A 21,837-nucleotide genomic window follows, 5' to 3' on the forward strand; every position below is an offset into this window, starting at 1 on the left:
GTAAACCAGGCAGAAGCATTCTCAGAAACCTCTTTATGATGTGTGCATTCAACTCGGAGAGAGAAGCCTTCCTTTTGATAGAGCAGTTTTGAAACTGTTTTTGCAGCATCTGCAAGTGGATATTTGGAGCCCCTTCAGGCCTTCGTTGGAAACGGGAATATCTTCCCATAAAAACTAAACAGAAGCGTTCTGTGAAACTGCTTTGTGTAGTATGAATCCAACTCACAGAGTTGAACACTTCTTTTCAAAGAGCAGTTTTGAAACACTCTTTTTGTAGAATCTGCAAGTGTTCATTTGGAGCGTTTTGAGGCATATGGTGGAAAAGGAAATATCTTCACATAAAACCTAGACAGAAGCATTCTTTGAAACTTCTTTATGATGTGGGCCTTCACCTCACAGAGTTGAACCTTCCTTTTCATGGAGCAGTTTGGAAAGAGTCTCTTTGCAGCATCTGCAAGTGGATATTTGGAGCCCTTTCAGGCCTTCGTTGGAAACGGGAATATCTTCCCATAAATACTAAACAGAAGCGTTCTGTGAAACTGCTTTGTGTAGTATGAATCCAACTTACAGAGTTGAACACTTCTTTTGAAAGAGCAGTTTTGAAACACTCTTTATGTAGAATCTGCAAGTGTTCATTTGGAGCACTTTGAGGCCTATGGTGGAAAAGGAAACATCTTCACTTGTAAACCAGGCAGAAGCATTCTCAGAAACCTCTTTATGATGTGTGCATTCAACTCGGAGAGAGAAGCCTTCCTTTTGATAGAGCAGTTTTGAAACTCTGTTTTTGCAGCATCTGCAAGTGGATATTTGGAGCCCCTTCAGGCCTTCGTTGGAAACGGGAATATCTTCCCATAAAAACTAAACAGAAGCGTTCTGTGAAACTGCTTTGTGTAGTATGAATCCAACTCACAGAGTTGAACACTTCTTTTCAAAGAGCAGTTTTGAAACACTCTTTTTGTAGAATCTGCAAGTGTTCATTTGGAGCGTTTTGAGGCCTATGGTGGAAAAGGAAATATCTTCACATAAAACCTAGACAGAAGCATTCTTTGAAACTTCTTTATGATGTGTGCCTTCACCTCACAGAGTTGAACCTTCCTTTTTATGGAGCAGTTTGGAAAGAGTCTCTTTGCAGCATCTGCAAGTGGATATTTGGAGCCCTTTCAGGCCTTCGTTGGAAACGGGATTATCTTCCCATAAAAATTAAACAGAAGCGTTCTGTGAAACTGCTTTGTGTAGTATGAATCCAACTCACAGAGTTCAACACTTCTTTTCAAAGAGCAGTTTTGAAATACTCTCTTTGTAGAATCTGCAAGTGTTCATTTGGAGCGCTTTGAGGCCTATGGTGGAAAAGGAAATATCTTCACTTGTAAACCAGGCAGAAGCATTCTCAGAAACCTCTTTATGATGTGTGCATTCAACTCGGAGAGAGAAGCCTTCCTTTTGATAGAGCAGTTTTGAAACTCTGTTTTTGCAGCATCTGCAAGTGGATATTTGGAGCCCCTTCAGGCCTTCGTTGGAAACGGGAATATCTTCCCATAAAAACTAAACAGAAGCGTTCTGTGAAACTGCTTTGTGTAGTATGAATCCAACTCACAGAGTTGAACACTTCTTTTCAAAGAGCAGTTTTGAAACACTCTTTTTGTAGAATCTGCAAGTTTTCATTTGGAGCGTTTTGAGGCCTATGGTGGAAAAGGAAATATCTTCACATAAAACCTAGACAGAAGCATTCTTTGAAACTTCTTTATGATGTGTGCCTTCACCTCACAGAGTTGAACCTTCCTTTTCATGGAGCAGTTTGGAAAGAGTCTCTTTGCAGCATCTGCAAGTGGATATTTGGAGCCCTTTCAGGCCTTCGTTGGAAACGGGAATATCTTCCCATAAAAACTAAACAGAAGCGTTCTGTGAAACTGCTTTGTGTAGTATGAATCCAACTCACAGAGTTGAACAATTCTTTTGAAAGAGCAGTTTTGAAACACTCTTTTTGTAGAATCTGCAAGTGTTCATTTGGAGCGCTTTGAGGCCTATGGTGGAAAAGGAAATATCTTCACTTGTAAACCAGGCGGAAGCATTCTAAGAAACCTCTGTATGATGTGTGCATTCAACTCGGAGAGAGAAGCCTTCCTTTTGATAGGGCAGTTTTGAAACTCTGTTTTTGCAGCATCTGCAAGTGGATATTTGGAGACCCTTCAGGCCTTCGTTGGAAACGGGAATATCTTCCCATAAAAACTAAACAGAAGCGTTCTGTGAAACTGCTTTGTGTAGTATGAATCCAACTCACAGAGTTGAACACTTCTTTTCAAAGAGCAGTTTTGAAACACTCTTTTTGTAGAATCTGCAAGTGTTCATTTGGAGCGTTTTGAGGCCTATGGTGGAAAAGGAAATATCTTCACATAAAACCTAGACAGAAGCATTCTTTGAAACTTCTTTATGATGTGTGCCTTCACCTCACAGAGTTGAACCTTCCTTTTCATGGAGCAGTTTGGAAAGAGTCTCTTTGCAGCATCTGCAAGTGGATATTTGGAGCCCATTCAGGCCTTCGTTGGAAACGGGAATATCTTTCCATAAAAACTAAACAGAAGCGTTCTGTGAAACTGCTTTGTGTAGTATGAATCCAACTCACAGAGTTGAACACTTCTTTTGAAAGAGCAGTTTTGAAACACTGTTTTTGTAGAATCTGCAAGTGTTCATTTGGAGCGCTTTGAGGCCTATGGTGGAAAAGGAAATATCTTCACTTGTAAATCAGGCAGAAGCATTCTCAGAAACCTCTTTATGATGTGTGCATTCAACTCGGAGAGAGAAGCCTTCCTTTTGATAGAGCAGTTTTGAAACTCTGTTTTTGCAGCATCTGTAAGTGGATATTTGGAGCCCTTTCAGGCCTTCGTTGGAAACGGGAACATCGTCCCATAAAAACTAAACAGAAGCGTTCTGTGAAACTGCTTTGTGTAGTATGAATCCAACTCACAGAGTTGAACACTTCTTTTGAAAAAGCAGTTTTGAAACACTCTTTTTGTAGAATCTGCAAGTGTTCATTTGGAGCGCTTTGAGGCCTATGGTGGAAAAGGAAATATCTTCGCTTGTAAACCAGGCAGAAGCATTCTCAGAAACCTCTTTATGATGTGTGCATTCAACTCGGAGAGAGAAGCCTTCCTTTTGATAGAGCAGTTTTGAAACTCTGTTTTTGCAGCATCTGCAAGTGGATATTTGGAGCCCCTTCAGGCCTTCGTTGGAAACGGGAATATCTTCCCATAAAAACTAAACAGAAGCGTTCTGTGAAACTGCTTTGTGTAGTATGAATCCAACTCACAGAGTTGAACACTTCTTTTCAAAGAGCAGTTTTGAAACACTCTTTTTGTAGAATCTGCAAGTGTTCATTTGGAGCGTTTTGAGGCATATGGTGGAAAAGGAAATATCTTCACATAAAACCTAGACAGAAGCATTCTTTGAAACTTCTTTATGATGTGGGCCTTCACCTCACAGAGTTGAACCTTCCTTTTCATGGAGCAGTTTGGAAAGAGTCTCTTTGCAGCATCTGCAAGTGGATATTTGGAGCCCTTTCAGGCCTTCGTTGGAAACGGGAATATCTTCCCATAAATACTAAACAGAAGCGTTCTGTGAAACTGCTTTGTGTAGTATGAATCCAACTTACAGAGTTGAACACTTCTTTTGAAAGAGCAGTTTTGAAACACTCTTTATGTAGAATCTGCAAGTGTTCATTTGGAGCACTTTGAGGCCTATGGTGGAAAAGGAAACATCTTCACTTGTAAACCAGGCAGAAGCATTCTCAGAAACCTCTTTATGATGTGTGCATTCAACTCGGAGAGAGAAGCCTTCCTTTTGATAGAGCAGTTTTGAATCTCTGTTTTTGCAGCATCTGCAAGTGGATATTTGGAGCCCCTTCAGGCCTTCGTTGGAAACGGGAATATCTTCCCATAAAAACTAAACAGAAGCGTTCTGTGAAACTGCTTTGTGTAGTATGAATCCAACTCACAGAGTTGAACACTTCTTTTCAAAGAGCAGTTTTGAAACACTCTTTTTGTAGAATCTGCAAGTGTTCATTTGGAGCGTTTTGAGGCCTATGGTGGAAAAGGAAATATCTTCACATAAAACCTAGACAGAAGCATTCTTTGAAACTTCTTTATGATTTGTGCCTTCACCTCACAGAGGTGAACCTTCCTTTTCATGGAGCAGTTTGGAAAGAGTCTCTTTGCAGCATCTGCAAGTGGATATTTGGAGCCCATTCAGGCCTTCGTTGGAAACGGGAATATCTTTCCATAAAAACTAAACAGAAGCGTTCTGTGAAACTGCTTTGTGTAGTATGAATCCAACTCACAGAGTTGAACACTTCTTTTGAAGGAGCAGTTTTGAAAAACTGTTTTTGTAGAATCTGCAAGTGTTCATTTGGAGCGCTTTGAGGCCTATGGTGGAAAAGGAAATATCTTCACTTGTAAATCAGGCAGAAGCATTCTCAGAAACCCCTTTATGATGTGTGCATTCAACTCGGAGAGAGAAGCCTTCCTTTTGATAGAGCAGTTTTGAAACTCTGTTTTTGCAGCATCTGTAAGTGGATATTTGGAGCCCTTTCAGGCCTTCGTTGGAAACGGGAACATCGTCCCATAAAAACTAAACAGAAGCGTTCTGTGAAACTGCTTTGTGTAGTATGAATCCAACTCACAGAGTTGAACACTTCTTTTGAAAAAGCAGTTTGGAAACACTCTTTTTGTAGAATCTGCAAGTGTTCATTTGGAGCGCTTTGAGGCCTATGGTGGAAAAGGAAATATCTTCGCTTGTAAACCAGGCAGAAGCATTCTCAGAAACCTCTTTATGATGTGTGCATTCAACTCGGAGAGAAAAGCCTTCCTTTTGATAGAGCAGTTTTGAAACTCTGTTTTTGCAGCATCTGCAAGTGGATATTTGGAGCCCCTTCAGGCCTTCGTTGGAAACGGGAATATCTTCCCATAAAAACTAAACAGAAGCGTTCTGTGAAACTGCTTTGTGTAGTATGAATCCAACTCACAGAGTTGAACACTTCTTTTCAAAGAGCAGTTTTGAAACACTCTTTTTGTAGAATCTGCAAGTGTTCATTTGGAGCGTTTTGAGGCATATGGTGGAAAAGGAAATATCTTCACATAAAACCTAGACAGAAGCATTCTTTGAAACTTCTTTATGATGTGGGCCTTCACCTCACAGAGTTGAACCTTCCTTTTCATGGAGCAGTTTGGAAAGAGTCTCTTTGCAGCATCTGCAAGTGGATATTTGGAGCCCTTTCAGGCCTTCGTTGGAAACGGGAATATCTTCCCATAAATACTAAACAGAAGCGTTCTGTGAAACTGATTTGTGTAGTATGAATCCAACTTACAGAGTTGAACACTTCTTTTGAAAGAGCAGTTTTGAAACACTCTTTATGTAGAATCTGCAAGTGTTCATTTGGAGCACTTTGAGGCCTATGGTGGAAAAGGAAACATCTTCACTTGTAAACCAGGCAGAAGCATTCTCAGAAACCTCTTTATGATGTGTGCATTCAACTCGGAGAGAGAAGCCTTCCTTTTGATAGAGCAGTTTTGAATCTCTGTTTTTGCAGCATCTGCAAGTGGATATTTGGAGCCCCTTCAGGCCTTCGTTGGAAACGGGAATATCTTCCCATAAAAACTAAACAGAAGCGTTCTGTGAAACTGCTTTGTGTAGTATGAATCCAACTCACAGAGTTGAACACTTCTTTTCAAAGAGCAGTTTTGAAACACTCTTTTTGTAGAATCTGCAAGTGTTCATTTGGAGCGTTTTGAGGCCTATGGTGGAAAAGGAAATATCTTCACATAAAACCTAGACAGAAGCATTCTTTGAAACTTCTTTATGATGTGTGCCTTCACCTCACAGAGTTGAACCTTCCTTTTCATGGAGCAGTTTGGAAAGAGTCTCTTTGCAGCATCTGCAAGTGGATATTTGGAGCCCTTTCAGGCCTTCGTTGGAAACGGGAATATCTTCCCATAAAAACTAAACAGAAGCGTTCTGTGAAACTGCTTTGTGTAGTATGAATCCAACTCACAGAGTTGAACACTTCTTTTCAAAGAGCAGTTTTGAAACACTCTTTTTGTAGAATCTGCAAGTGTTCATTTGGAGCGCTTTGAGGCCTATGGTGGAAAAGGAAATATCTTCACTTGTAAACCAGGCAGAAGCATTCTCAGAAACCTCTTTATGATGTGTGCATTCAACTCGGAGAGAGAAGCCTTCCTTTTGATAGAGCAGTTTTGAAACTCTGTTTTTGCAGCATCTGCAAGTGGATATTTGGAGCCCCTTCAGGCCTTCGTTGGAAACGGGAATATCTTCCCATAAAAACTAAACAGAAGCGTTCTGTGAAACTGCTTTGTGTAGTATGAATCCAACTCACAGAGTTGAACACTTCTTTTCAAAGAGCAGTTTTGAAACACTCTTTTTGTAGAATCTGCAAGTGTTCATTTGGAGCGCTTTGAGGCCTATGGTGGAAAAGGAAATATCTTCACATAAAACCTAGACAGAAGCATTCTTTGAAACTTCTTTATGATGTGTGCCTTCACCTCACAGAGTTGAACCTTCCTTTTTATGGAGCAGTTTGGAAAGAGTCTCTTTGCAGCATCTGCAAGTGGATATTTGGAGCCCTTTCAGGCCTTCGTTGGAAACGGGATTATCTTCCCATAAAAATTAAACAGAAGCGTTCTGTGAAACTGCTTTGTGTAGTATGAATCCAACTCACAGAGTTCAACACTTCTTTTCAAAGAGCAGTTTTGAAATACTCTCTTTGTAGAATCTGCAAGTGTTCATTTGGAGCGCTTTGAGGCCTATGGTGGAAAAGGAAATATCTTCACTTGTAAACCAGGCAGAAGCATTCTCAGAAACCTCTTTATGATGTGTGCATTCAACTCGGAGAGAGAAGCCTTCCTTTTGATAGAGCAGTTTTGAAACTCTGTTTTTGCAGCATCTGCAAGTGGATATTTGGAGCCCCTTCAGGCCTTCGTTGGAAACGGGAATATCTTCCCATAAAAACTAAACAGAAGCGTTCTGTGAAACTGCTTTGTGTAGTATGAATCCAACTCACAGAGTTGAACACTTCTTTTCAAAGAGCAGTTTTGAAACACTCTTTTTGTAGAATCTGCAAGTTTTCATTTGGAGCGTTTTGAGGCCTATGGTGGAAAAGGAAATATCTTCACATAAAACCTAGACAGAAGCATTCTTTGAAACTTCTTTATGATGTGTGCCTTCACCTCACAGAGTTGAACCTTCCTTTTCATGGAGCAGTTTGGAAAGAGTCTCTTTGCAGCATCTGCAAGTGGATATTTGGAGCCCTTTCAGGCCTTCGTTGGAAACGGGAATATCTTCCCATAAAAACTAAACAGAAGCGTTCTGTGAAACTGCTTTGTGTAGTATGAATCCAACTCACAGAGTTGAACAATTCTTTTGAAAGAGCAGTTTTGAAACACTCTTTTTGTAGAATCTGCAAGTGTTCATTTGGAGCGCTTTGAGGCCTATGGTGGAAAAGGAAATATCTTCACTTGTAAACCAGGCGGAAGCATTCTAAGAAACCTCTGTATGATGTGTGCATTCAACTCGGAGAGAGAAGCCTTCCTTTTGATAGGGCAGTTTTGAAACTCTGTTTTTGCAGCATCTGCAAGTGGATATTTGGAGACCCTTCAGGCCTTCGTTGGAAACGGGAATATCTTCCCATAAAAACTAAACAGAAGCGTTCTGTGAAACTGCTTTGTGTAGTATGAATCCAACTCACAGAGTTGAACACTTCTTTTCAAAGAGCAGTTTTGAAACACTCTTTTTGTAGAATCTGCAAGTGTTCATTTGGAGCGTTTTGAGGCCTATGGTGGAAAAGGAAATATCTTCACATAAAACCTAGACAGAAGCATTCTTTGAAACTTCTTTATGATGTGTGCCTTCACCTCACAGAGTTGAACCTTCCTTTTCATGGAGCAGTTTGGAAAGAGTCTCTTTGCAGCATCTGCAAGTGGATATTTGGAGCCCATTCAGGCCTTCGTTGGAAACGGGAATATCTTTCCATAAAAACTAAACAGAAGCGTTCTGTGAAACTGCTTTGTGTAGTATGAATCCAACTCACAGAGTTGAACACTTCTTTTGAAAGAGCAGTTTTGAAACACTGTTTTTGTAGAATCTGCAAGTGTTCATTTGGAGCGCTTTGAGGCCTATGGTGGAAAAGGAAATATCTTCGCTTGTAAACCAGGCAGAAGCATTCTCAGAAACCTCTTTATGATGTGTGCATTCAACTCGGAGAGAGAAGCCTTCCTTTTGATAGAGCAGTTTTGAAACTCTGTTTTTGCAGCATCTGCAAGTGGATATTTGGAGCCCCTTCAGGCCTTCGTTGGAAACGGGAATATCTTCCCATAAAAACTAAACAGAAGCGTTCTGTGAAACTGCTTTGTGTAGTATGAATCCAACTCACAGAGTTGAACACTTCTTTTCAAAGAGCAGTTTTGAAACACTCTTTTTGTAGAATCTGCAAGTGTTCATTTGGAGCGTTTTGAGGCATATGGTGGAAAAGGAAATATCTTCACATAAAACCTAGACAGAAGCATTCTTTGAAACTTCTTTATGATGTGGGCCTTCACCTCACAGAGTTGAACCTTCCTTTTCATGGAGCAGTTTGGAAAGAGTCTCTTTGCAGCATCTGCAAGTGGATATTTGGAGCCCTTTCAGGCCTTCGTTGGAAACGGGAATATCTTCCCATAAATACTAAACAGAAGCGTTCTGTGAAACTGCTTTGTGTAGTATGAATCCAACTTACAGAGTTGAACACTTCTTTTGAAAGAGCAGTTTTGAAACACTCTTTATGTAGAATCTGCAAGTGTTCATTTGGAGCACTTTGAGGCCTATGGTGGAAAAGGAAACATCTTCACTTGTAAACCAGGCAGAAGCATTCTCAGAAACCTCTTTATGATGTGTGCATTCAACTCGGAGAGAGAAGCCTTCCTTTTGATAGAGCAGTTTTGAAACTCTGTTTTTGCAGCATCTGCAAGTGGATATTTGGAGCCCCTTCAGGCCTTCGTTGGAAACGGGAATATCTTCCCATAAAAACTAAACAGAAGCGTTCTGTGAAACTGCTTTGTGTAGTATGAATCCAACTCACAGAGTTGAACACTTCTTTTCAAAGAGCAGTTTTGAAACACTCTTTTTGTAGAATCTGCAAGTGTTCATTTGGAGCGTTTTGAGGCCTATGGTGGAAAAGGAAATATCTTCACATAAAACCTAGACAGAAGCATTCTTTGAAACTTCTTTATGATGTGTGCCTTCACCTCACAGAGTTGAACCTTCCTTTTTATGGAGCAGTTTGGAAAGAGTCTCTTTGCAGCATCTGCAAGTGGATATTTGGAGCCCTTTCAGGCCTTCGTTGGAAACGGGATTATCTTCCCATAAAAATTAAACAGAAGCGTTCTGTGAAACTGCTTTGTGTAGTATGAATCCAACTCACAGAGTTCAACACTTCTTTTCAAAGAGCAGTTTTGAAATACTCTCTTTGTAGAATCTGCAAGTGTTCATTTGGAGCGCTTTGAGGCCTATGGTGGAAAAGGAAATATCTTCACTTGTAAACCAGGCAGAAGCATTCTCAGAAACCTCTTTATGATGTGTGCATTCAACTCGGAGAGAGAAGCCTTCCTTTTGATAGAGCAGTTTTGAAACTCTGTTTTTGCAGCATCTGCAAGTGGATATTTGGAGCCCCTTCAGGCCTTCGTTGGAAACGGGAATATCTTCCCATAAAAACTAAACAGAAGCGTTCTGTGAAACTGCTTTGTGTAGTATGAATCCAACTCACAGAGTTGAACACTTCTTTTCAAAGAGCAGTTTTGAAACACTCTTTTTGTAGAATCTGCAAGTTTTCATTTGGAGCGTTTTGAGGCCTATGGTGGAAAAGGAAATATCTTCACATAAAACCTAGACAGAAGCATTCTTTGAAACTTCTTTATGATGTGTGCCTTCACCTCACAGAGTTGAACCTTCCTTTTCATGGAGCAGTTTGGAAAGAGTCTCTTTGCAGCATCTGCAAGTGGATATTTGGAGCCCTTTCAGGCCTTCGTTGGAAACGGGAATATCTTCCCATAAAAACTAAACAGAAGCGTTCTGTGAAACTGCTTTGTGTAGTATGAATCCAACTCACAGAGTTGAACAATTCTTTTGAAAGAGCAGTTTTGAAACACTCTTTTTGTAGAATCTGCAAGTGTTCATTTGGAGCGCTTTGAGGCCTATGGTGGAAAAGGAAATATCTTCACTTGTAAACCAGGCGGAAGCATTCTAAGAAACCTCTGTATGATGTGTGCATTCAACTCGGAGAGAGAAGCCTTCCTTTTGATAGGGCAGTTTTGAAACTCTGTTTTTGCAGCATCTGCAAGTGGATATTTGGAGACCCTTCAGGCCTTCGTTGGAAACGGGAATATCTTCCCATAAAAACTAAACAGAAGCGTTCTGTGAAACTGCTTTGTGTAGTATGAATCCAACTCACAGAGTTGAACACTTCTTTTCAAAGAGCAGTTTTGAAACACTCTTTTTGTAGAATCTGCAAGTGTTCATTTGGAGCGTTTTGAGGCCTATGGTGGAAAAGGAAATATCTTCACATAAAACCTAGACAGAAGCATTCTTTGAAACTTCTTTATGATTTGTGCCTTCACCTCACAGAGTTGAACCTTCCTTTTCATGGAGCAGTTTGGAAAGAGTCTCTTTGCAGCATCTGCAAGTGGATATTTGGAGCCCATTCAGGCCTTCGTTGGAAACGGGAATATCTTTCCATAAAAACTAAACAGAAGCGTTCTGTGAAACTGCTTTGTGTAGTATGAATCCAACTCACAGAGTTGAACACTTCTTTTGAAAGAGCAGTTTTGAAACACTGTTTTTGTAGAATCTGCAAGTGTTCATTTGGAGCGCTTTGAGGCCTATGGTGGAAAAGGAAATATCTTCACTTGTAAATCAGGCAGAAGCATTCTCAGAAACCTCTTTATGATGTGTGCATTCAACTCGGAGAGAGAAGCCTTCCTTTTGATAGAGCAGTTTTGAAACTCTGTTTTTGCAGCATCTGTAAGTGGATATTTGGAGCCCTTTCAGGCCTTCGTTGGAAACGGGAACATCGTCCCATAAAAACTAAACAGAAGCGTTCTGTGAAACTGCTTTGTGTAGTATGAATCCAACTCACAGAGTTGAACACTTCTTTTGAAAATGCAGTTTTGAAACACTCTTTTTGTAGAATCTGCAAGTGTTCATTTGGAGCGCTTTGAGGCCTATGGTGCAAAAGGAAATATCTTCGCTTGTAAACCAGGCAGAAGCATTCTCAGAAACCTCTTTATGATGTGTGCATTCAACTCGGAGAGAGAAGCCTTCCTTTTGATAGAGCAGTTTTGAAACTGTTTTTGCAGCATCTGCAAGTGGATATTTGGAGCCCCTTCAGGCCTTCGTTGGAAACGGGAATATCTTCCCATAAAAACTAAACAGAAGCGTTCTGTGAAACTGCTTTGTGTAGTATGAATCCAACTCACAGAGTTGAACACTTCTTTTCAAAGAGCAGTTTTGAAACACTCTTTTTGTAGAATCTGCAAGTGTTCATTTGGAGCGTTTTGAGGCATATGGTGGAAAAGGAAATATCTTCACATAAAACCTAGACAGAAGCATTCTTTGAAACTTCTTTATGATGTGGGCCTTCACCTCACAGAGTTGAACCTTCCTTTTCATGGAGCAGTTTGGAAAGAGTCTCTTTGCAGCATCTGCAAGTGGATATTTGGAGCCCTTTCAGGCCTTCGTTGGAAACGGGAATATCTTCCCATAAATACTAAACAGAAGCGTTCTGTGAAACTGCTTTGTGTAGTATGAATCCAACTTACAGAGTTGAACACTTCTTTTGAAAGAGCAGTTTTGAAACACTCTTTATGTAGAATCTGCAAGTGTTCATTTGGAGCACTTTGAGGCCTATGGTGGAAAAGGAAACATCTTCACTTGTAAACCAGGCAGAAGCATTCTCAGAAACCTCTTTATGATGTGTGCATTCAACTCGGAGAGAGAAGCCTTCCTTTTGATAGAGCAGTTTTGAAACTCTGTTTTTGCAGCATCTGCAAGTGGATATTTGGAGCCCCTTCAGGCCTTCGTTGGAAACGGGAATATCTTCCCATAAAAACTAAACAGAAGCGTTCTGTGAAACTGCTTTGTGTAGTATGAATCCAACTCACAGAGTTGAACACTTCTTTTCAAAGAGCAGTTTTGAAACACTCTTTTTGTAGAATCTGCAAGTGTTCATTTGGAGCGTTTTGAGGCCTATGGTGGAAAAGGAAATATCTTCACATAAAACCTAGACAGAAGCATTCTTTGAAACTTCTTTATGATGTGTGCCTTCACCTCACAGAGTTGAACCTTCCTTTTTATGGAGCAGTTTGGAAAGAGTCTCTTTGCAGCATCTGCAAGTGGATATTTGGAGCCCTTTCAGGCCTTCGTTGGAAACGGGATTATCTTCCCATAAAAATTAAACAGAAGCGTTCTGTGAAACTGCTTTGTGTAGTATGAATCCAACTCACAGAGTTCAACACTTCTTTTCAAAGAGCAGTTTTGAAATACTCTCTTTGTAGAATCTGCAAGTGTTCATTTGGAGCGCTTTGAGGCCTATGGTGGAAAAGGAAATATCTTCACTTGTAAACCAGGCAGAAGCATTCTCAGAAACCTCTTTATGATGTGTGCATTCAACTCGGAGAGAGAAGCCTTCCTTTTGATAGAGCAGTTTTGAAACTCTGTTTTTGCAGCATCTGCAAGTGGATATTTGGAGCCCCTTCAGGCCTTCGTTGGAAACGGGAATATCTTCCCATAAAAACTAAACAGAAGCGTTCTGTGAAACTGCTTTGTGTAGTATGAATCCAACTCACAGAGTTGAACACTTCTTTTCAAAGAGCAGTTTTGAAACACTCTTTTTGTAGAATCTGCAAGTTTTCATTTGGAGCGTTTTGAGGCCTATGGTGGAAAAGGAAATATCTTCACATAAAACCTAGACAGAAGCATTCTTTGAAACTTCTTTATGATGTGTGCCTTCACCTCACAGAGTTGAACCTTCCTTTTCATGGAGCAGTTTGGAAAGAGTCTCTTTGCAGCATCTGCAAGTGGATATTTGGAGCCCTTTCAGGCCTTCGTTGGAAACGGGAATATCTTCCCATAAAAACTAAACAGAAGCGTTCTGTGAAACTGCTTTGTGTAGTATGAATCCAACTCACAGAGTTGAACAATTCTTTTGAAAGAGCAGTTTTGAAACACTCTTTTTGTAGAATCTGCAAGTGTTCATTTGGAGCGCTTTGAGGCCTATGGTGGAAAAGGAAATATCTTCACTTGTAAACCAGGCGGAAGCATTCTAAGAAACCTCTGTATGATGTGTGCATTCAACTCGGAGAGAGAAGCCTTCCTTTTGATAGGGCAGTTTTGAAACTCTGTTTTTGCAGCATCTGCAAGTGGATATTTGGAGACCCTTCAGGCCTTCGTTGGAAACGGGAATATCTTCCCATAAAAACTAAACAGAAGCGTTCTGTGAAACTGCTTTGTGTAGTATGAATCCAACTCACAGAGTTGAACACTTCTTTTCAAAGAGCAGTTTTGAAACACTCTTTTTGTAGAATCTGCAAGTGTTCATTTGGAGCGTTTTGAGGCCTATGGTGGAAAAGGAAATATCTTCACATAAAACCTAGACAGAAGCATTCTTTGAAACTTCTTTATGATGTGTGCCTTCACCTCACAGAGTTGAACCTTCCTTTTCATGGAGCAGTTTGGAAAGAGTCTCTTTGCAGCATCTGCAAGTGGATATTTGGAGCCCATTCAGGCCTTCGTTGGAAACGGGAATATCTTTCCATAAAAACTAAACAGAAGCGTTCTGTGAAACTGCTTTGTGTAGTATGAATCCAACTCACAGAGTTGAACACTTCTTTTGAAAGAGCAGTTTTGAAACACTGTTTTTGTAGAATCTGCAAGTGTTCATTTGGAGCGCTTTGAGGCCTATGGTGGAAAAGGAAATATCTTCACTTGTAAATCAGGCAGAAGCATTCTCAGAAACCTCTTTATGATGTGTGCATTCAACTCGGAGAGAGAAGCCTTCCTTTTGATAGAGCAGTTTTGAAACTCTGTTTTTGCAGCATCTGTAAGTGGATATTTGGAGCCCTTTCAGGCCTTCGTTGGAAACGGGAACATCGTCCCATAAAAACTAAACAGAAGCGTTCTGTGAAACTGCTTTGTGTAGTATGAATCCAACTCACAGAGTTGAACACTTCTTTTGAAAAAGCAGTTTTGAAACACTCTTTTTGTAGAATCTGCAAGTGTTCATTTGGAGCGCTTTGAGGCCTATGGTGGAAAAGGAAATATCTTCGCTTGTAAACCAGGCAGAAGCATTCTCAGAAACCTCTTTATGATGTGTGCATTCAACTCGGAGAGAGAAGCCTTCCTTTTGATAGAGCAGTTTTGAAACTCTGTTTTTGCAGCATCTGCAAGTGGATATTTGGAGCCCCTTCAGGCCTTCGTTGGAAACGGGAATATCTTCCCATAAAAACTAAACAGAAGCGTTCTGTGAAACTGCTTTGTGTAGTATGAATCCAACTCACAGAGTTGAACACTTCTTTTCAAAGAGCAGTTTTGAAACACTCTTTTTGTAGAATCTGCAAGTGTTCATTTGGAGCGTTTTGAGGCATATGGTGGAAAAGGAAATATCTTCACATAAAACCTAGACAGAAGCATTCTTTGAAACTTCTTTATGATGTGGGCCTTCACCTCACAGAGTTGAACCTTCCTTTTCATGGAGCAGTTTGGAAAGAGTCTCTTTGCAGCATCTGCAAGTGGATATTTGGAGCCCTTTCAGGCCTTCGTTGGAAACGGGAATATCTTCCCATAAATACTAAACAGAAGCGTTCTGTGAAACTGCTTTGTGTAGTATGAATCCAACTTACAGAGTTGAACACTTCTTTTGAAAGAGCAGTTTTGAAACACTCTTTATGTAGAATCTGCAAGTGTTCATTTGGAGCACTTTGAGGCCTATGGTGGAAAAGGAAACATCTTCACTTGTAAACCAGGCAGAAGCATTCTCAGAAACCTCTTTATGATGTGTGCATTCAACTCGGAGAGAGAAGCCTTCCTTTTGATAGAGCAGTTTTGAATCTCTGTTTTTGCAGCATCTGCAAGTGGATATTTGGAGCCCCTTCAGGCCTTCGTTGGAAACGGGAATATCTTCCCATAAAAACTAAACAGAAGCGTTCTGTGAAACTGCTTTGTGTAGTATGAATCCAACTCACAGAGTTGAACACTTCTTTTCAAAGAGCAGTTTTGAAACACTCTTTTTGTAGAATCTGCAAGTGTTCATTTGGAGCGTTTTGAGGCCTATGGTGGAAAAGGAAATATCTTCACATAAAACCTAGACAGAAGCATTCTTTGAAACTTCTTTATGATGTGTGCCTTCACCTCACAGAGTTGAACCTTCCTTTTCATGGAGCAGTTTGGAAAGAGTCTCTTTGCAGCATCTGCAAGTGGATATTTGGAGCCTTTTCAGGCCTTCGTTGGAAACGGGAATATCTTCCCATAAAAACTAAACAGAAGCGTTCTGTGAAACTGCTTTGTGTAGTATGAATCCAACTCACAGATTTGAACAATTCTTTTGAAAGAGCAGTTTTGAAACACTCTTTTTGTAGAATCTGCAAGTGTTCATTTGGAGCACGTTGAGGCCTATGGTGGAAAAGGAAACATCTTCACTTGTAAACCAGGCAGAAGCATTCTCAGAAACCTCTTTATGATGTGTGCATTCAACTCGGAGAGAGAAGCCTTCCTTTTGATAGAGCAGTTTTGAAACTCTGTTTTTGCAGCATCTGCAAGTGGATATTTGGAGCCCCTTCAGGCCTTCGTTGGAAACGGGAATATCTTCCCATAAAAACTAAACAGAAGCGTTCTGTGAAACTGCTTTGTGTAGTATGAATCCAACTCACAGAGTTGAACACTTCTTTTGAAAGAGCAGTTTTGAAACACTCTTTTTGTAGAATCTGCAAGTTTTCATTTGGAGCGTTTTGAGGCCTATGGTGGAAAAGGAAATATCTTCACATAAAACCTAGACAGAAGCATTCTTTGAAACTTCTTTATGATGGGGGCCTTCACCTCACAGAGTTGAACCTTCCTTTTCATGGAGCAGTTTGGAAAGAGTCTGTTTGCAGCATCTGCAAGTGGATATTTGGAGCCCTTTCAGGCCTTCGTTGGAAACGGGAATATCTTCCCATAAATACTAAACAGAAGCGTTCTGTGCAACTGCTTTGTGTAGTATGAATCCAACTCACAGAGTTGAACACTTCTTTTGAAAGAGCAGTTTTGAAACACTCTTTTTGTAGAATCTGCAAGTGTTCATTTGGAGCGCTTTGAGGCCTATGGTGGAAAAGGAAATATCTTCACTTGTAAACCAGGCAGAAGCATTCTCAGAAACCTCTTTATGATGTGTGCATTCAACTCGGAGAGAGAAGCCTTCCTTTTTATAGAGCAGTTTTGAAACTCTGTTTTTGCAGCATCTGCAAGTGGATATTTGGAGCCCCTTCAGGCCTTCGTTGGAAACGGGAATATCTTCCCATAAAAACTAAACAGAAGCGTTCTGTGAAACTGCTTTGTGTAGTATGAATCCAACTCACAGAGTTGAACACTTCTTTTCAAAGAGCAGTTTTGAAACACTCTTTTTGTAGAATCTGCAAGTGTTCATTTGGAGCGTTTTGAGGCCTATGGTGGAAAAGGAAATATCTTCACATAAAACCTAGACAGAAGCATTCTTTGAAACTTCTTTATGATGTGTGCCTTCACCTCACAGAGTTGAACCTTCCTTTTTATGGAGCAGTTTGGAAAGAGTCTCTTTGCAGCATCTGCAAGTGGATATTTGGAGCCCTTTCAGGCCTTCGTTGGAAACGGGATTATCTTCCCATAAAAATTAAACAGAAGCGTTCTGTGAAACTGCTTTGTGTAGTATGAATCCAACTCACAGAGTTCAACACTTCTTTTCAAAGAGCAGTTTTGAAACACTCTCTTTGTAGAATCTGCAAGTGTTCATTTGGAGCGCTTTGAGGCCTATGGTGGAAAAGGAAATATCTTCACTTGTAAACCAGGCAGAAGCATTCTCAGAAACCTCTTTATGATGTGTGCATTCAACTCGGAGAGAGAAGCCTTCCTTTTGATAGAGCAGTTTTGAAACTCTGTTTTTGCAGCATCTGCAAGTGGATATTTGGAGCCCCTTCAGGCCTTCGTTGGAAACGGGAATATCTTCCCATAAAAACTAAACAGAAGCGTTCTGTGAAACTGCTTTGTGTAGTATGAATCCAACTCACAGAGTTGAACACTTCTTTTCAAAGAGCAGTTTTGAAACACTCTTTTTGTAGAATCTGCAAGTGTTCATTTGGAGCGTTTTGAGGCCTATGGTGGAAAAGGAAATATCTTCACATAAAACCTAGACAGAAGCATTCTTTGAAACTTCTTTATGATGTGTGCCTTCACCTCACAGAGTTGAACCTTCCTTTTCATGGAGCAGTTTGGAAAGAGTCTCTTTGCAGCATCTGCAAGTGGATATTTGGAGCCCTTTCAGGCCTTCGTTGGAAACGGGAATATCTTCCCATAAAAACTAAACAGAAGCGTTCTGTGAAACTGCTTTGTGTAGTATGAATCCAACTCACAGAGTTGAACAATTCTTTTGAAAGAGCAGTTTTGAAACACTCTTTTGTAGAATCTGCAAGTGTTCATTTGGAGCGCTTTGAGGCCTATAGTGGAAAAGGAAATATCTTCACTTGTAAACCAGGCGGAAGCATTCTCAGAAACCTCTTTATGATGTGTGCATTCAACTCGGAGAGAGAAGCCTTCCTTTTGATAGGGCAGTTTTGAAACTCTGTTTTTGCAGCATCTGCAAGTGGATATTTGGAGACCCTTCAGGCCTTCGTTGGAAACGGGAATATCTTCCCATAAAAACTAAACAGAAGCGTTCTGTGAAACTGCTTTGTGTAGTATGAATCCAACTCACAGAGTTGAACACTTCTTTTCAAAGAGCAGTTTTGAAACACTCTTTTTGTAGAATCTGCAAGTGTTCATTTGGAGCGTTTTGAGGCCTATGGTGGAAAAGGAAATATCTTCACATAAAACCTAGACAGAAGCATTCTTTGAAACTTCTTTATGATTTGTGCCTTCACCTCACAGAGTTGAACCTTCCTTTTCATGGAGCAGTTTGGAAAGAGTCTCTTTGCAGCATCTGCAAGTGGATATTTGCAGCCCATTCAGGCCTTCGTTGGAAACGGGAATATCTTTCCATAAAAACTAAACAGAAGCGTTCTGTGAAACTGCTTTGTGTAGTATGAATCCAACTCACAGAGTTGAACACTTCTTTTGAAGGAGCAGTTTTGAAAAACTGTTTTTGTAGAATCTGCAAGTGTTCATTTGGAGCGCTTTGAGGCCTATGGTGGAAAAGGAAATATCTTCACTTGTAAATCAGGCAGAAGCATTCTCAGAAACCCCTTTATGATGTGTGCATTCAACTCGGAGAGAGAAGCCTTCCTTTTGATAGAGCAGTTTTGAAACTCTGTTTTTGCAGCATCTGTAAGTGGATATTTGGAGCCCTTTCAGGCCTTCGTTGGAAACGGGAACATCGTCCCATAAAAACTAAACAGAAGCGTTCTGTGAAACTGCTTTGTGTAGTATGAATCCAACTCACAGAGTTGAACACTTCTTTTGAAAAAGCAGTTTGGAAACACTCTTTTTGTAGAATCTGCAAGTGTTCATTTGGAGCGCTTTGAGGCCTATGGTGGAAAAGGAAATATCTTCGCTTGTAAACCAGGCAGAAGCATTCTCAGAAACCTCTTTATGATGTGTGCATTCAACTCGGAGAGAAAAGCCTTCCTTTTGATAGAGCAGTTTTGAAACTCTGTTTTTGCAGCATCTGCAAGTGGATATTTGGAGCCCCTTCAGGCCTTCGTTGGAAACGGGAATATCTTCCCATAAAAACTAAACAGAAGCGTTCTGTGAAACTGCTTTGTGTAGTATGAATCCAACTCACAGAGTTGAACACTTCTTTTCAAAGAGCAGTTTTGAAACACTCTTTTTGTAGAATCTGCAAGTGTTCATTTGGAGCGTTTTGAGGCATATGGTGGAAAAGGAAATATCTTCACATAAAACCTAGACAGAAGCATTCTTTGAAACTTCTTTATGATGTGGGCCTTCACCTCACAGAGTTGAACCTTCCTTTTCATGGAGCAGTTTGGAAAGAGTCTCTTTGCAGCATCTGCAAGTGGATATTTGGAGCCCTTTCAGGCCTTCGTTGGAAACGGGAATATCTTCCCATAAATACTAAACAGAAGCGTTCTGTGAAACTGCTTTGTGTAGTATGAATCCAACTTACAGAGTTGAACACTTCTTTTGAAAGAGCAGTTTTGAAACACTCTTTATGTAGAATCTGCAAGTGTTCATTTGGAGCACTTTGAGGCCTATGGTGGAAAAGGAAACATCTTCACTTGTAAACCAGGCAGAAGCATTCTCAGAAACCTCTTTATGATGTGTGCATTCAACTCGGAGAGAGAAGCCTTCCTTTTGATAGAGCAGTTTTGAATCTCTGTTTTTGCAGCATCTGCAAGTGGATATTTGGAGCCCCTTCAGGCCTTCGTTGGAAACGGGAATATCTTCCCATAAAAACTAAACAGAAGCGTTCTGTGAAACTGCTTTGTGTAGTATGAATCCAACTCACAGAGTTGAACACTTCTTTTCAAAGAGCAGTTTTGAAACACTCTTTTTGTAGAATCTGCAAGTGTTCATTTGGAGCGTTTTGAGGCCTATGGTGGAAAAGGAAATATCTTCACATAAAACCTAGACAGAAGCATTCTTTGAAACTTCTTTATGATGTGTGCCTTCACCTCACAGAGTTGAACCTTCCTTTTCATGGAGCAGTTTGGAAAGAGTCTCTTTGCAGCATCTGCAAGTGGATATTTGGAGCCTTTTCAGGCCTTCGTTGGAAACGGGAATATCTTCCCATAAAAACTAAACAGAAGCGTTCTGTGAAACTGCTTTGTGTAGTATGAATCCAACTCACAGAGTTGAACAATTCTTTTGAAAGAGCAGTTTTGAAACACTCTTTTTGTAGAATCTGCAAGTGTTCATTTGGAGCACGTTGAGGCCTATGGTGGAAAAGGAAACATCTTCACTTGTAAACCAGGCAGAAGCATTCTCAGAAACCCCTTTATGATGTGTGCATTCAACTCGGAGAGAGAAGCCTTCCTTTTGATAGAGCAGTTTTGAAACTCTGTTTTTGCAGCATCTGCAAGTGGATATTTGGAGCCCCTTCAGGCCTTCGTTGGAAACGGGAATATCTTCCCATAAAAACTAAACAGAAGCGTTCTGTGAAACTGCTTTGTGTAGTATGAATCCAACTCACAGAGTTGAACACTTCTTTTGAAAGAGCAGTTTTGAAACACTCTTTTTGTAGAATCTGCAAGTTTTCATTTGGAGCGTTTTGAGGCCTATGGTGGAAAAGGAAATATCGTCACATAAAACCTAGACAGAAGCATTCTTTGAAACTTCTTTATGATGGGGGCCTTCACCTCACAGAGTTGAACCTTCCTTTTCATGGAGCAGTTTGGAAAGAGTCTCTTTGCAGCATCTGCAAGTGGATATTTGGAGCCCTTTCAGGCCCTCGTTGGAAACGGGAATATCTTCCCATAAATACTAAACAGAAGCGTTCTGTGAAACTGCTTTGTGTAGTATGAATCCAACTCACAGAGTTGAACACTTCTTTTCAAAGAGCAGTTTTGAAACACTCTTTTTGTAGAATCTGCAAGTGTTCATTTGGAGCACGTTGAGGCCTATGGTGGAAAAGGAAATATCTTCACTTGTAAACCAGGCAGAAGCATTCTCAGAAACCTCTTTATGATGTGTGCATTCAACTCGGAGAGAGAAGCCTTCCTTTTGATAGAGCAGTTTTGAAACTCTGTTTTTGCAGCATCTGCAAGTGGATATTTGGAGCCCCTTCAGGCCTTCATTGGAAACGGGAATATCTTCCCACAAAAACTAAACAGAAGCGTTCTGTGAAACTGCTTTGTGTAGTATGAATCCAACTCACAGAGTTGAACACTTCTTTTCAAAGAGCAGTTTTGAAACACTCTTTTTGTAGAATCTGCAAGTGTTCATTTGGAGCGTTTTGAGGCCTATGGTGGAAAAGGAAATATCTTCACATAAAACCTAGACAGAAGCATTCTTTGAAACTTCTTTATGATGTGTGCCTTCACCTCACAGAGTTGAACCTTCCTTTTCATGGAGCAGTTTGGAAAGAGTCTCTTTGCAGCATCTGCAAGTGGATATTTGGAGCCCTTTCAGGCCTTCGTTGGAAACGGGAATATCTTCCCATAAAAACTAAACAGAAGTGTTCTGTGAAACTGCTTTGTGTAGTATGAATCCAACTCACAGAGTTGAACAATTCTTTTGAAAGAGCAGTTTTGAAACACTCTTTTGTAGAATCTGCAAGTGTTCATTTGGAGCGCTTTGAGGCCTATAGTGGAAAAGGAAATATCTTCACTTGTAAACCAGGCGGAAGCATTCTCAGAAACCTCTTTATGATGTGTGCATTCAACTCGGAGAGAGAAGCCTTCCTTTTGATAGGGCAGTTTTGAAACTCTGTTTTTGCAGCATCTGCAAGTGGATATTTGGAGACCCTTCAGGCCTTCGTTGGAAACGGGAATATCTTCCCATAAAAACTAAACAGAAGCGTTCTGTGAAACTGCTTTGTGTAGTATGAATCCAACTCACAGAGTTGAACACTTCTTTTCAAAGAGCAGTTTTGAAACACTCTTTTTGTAGAATCTGCAAGTCTTCATT

The sequence above is a fragment of the Pongo pygmaeus genome, chromosome 20, assembly GCF_028885625.2.
Source record: "Pongo pygmaeus isolate AG05252 chromosome 20, NHGRI_mPonPyg2-v2.0_pri, whole genome shotgun sequence".
In the NCBI taxonomy this organism is placed as follows: domain Eukaryota; kingdom Metazoa; phylum Chordata; class Mammalia; order Primates; family Hominidae; genus Pongo; species Pongo pygmaeus.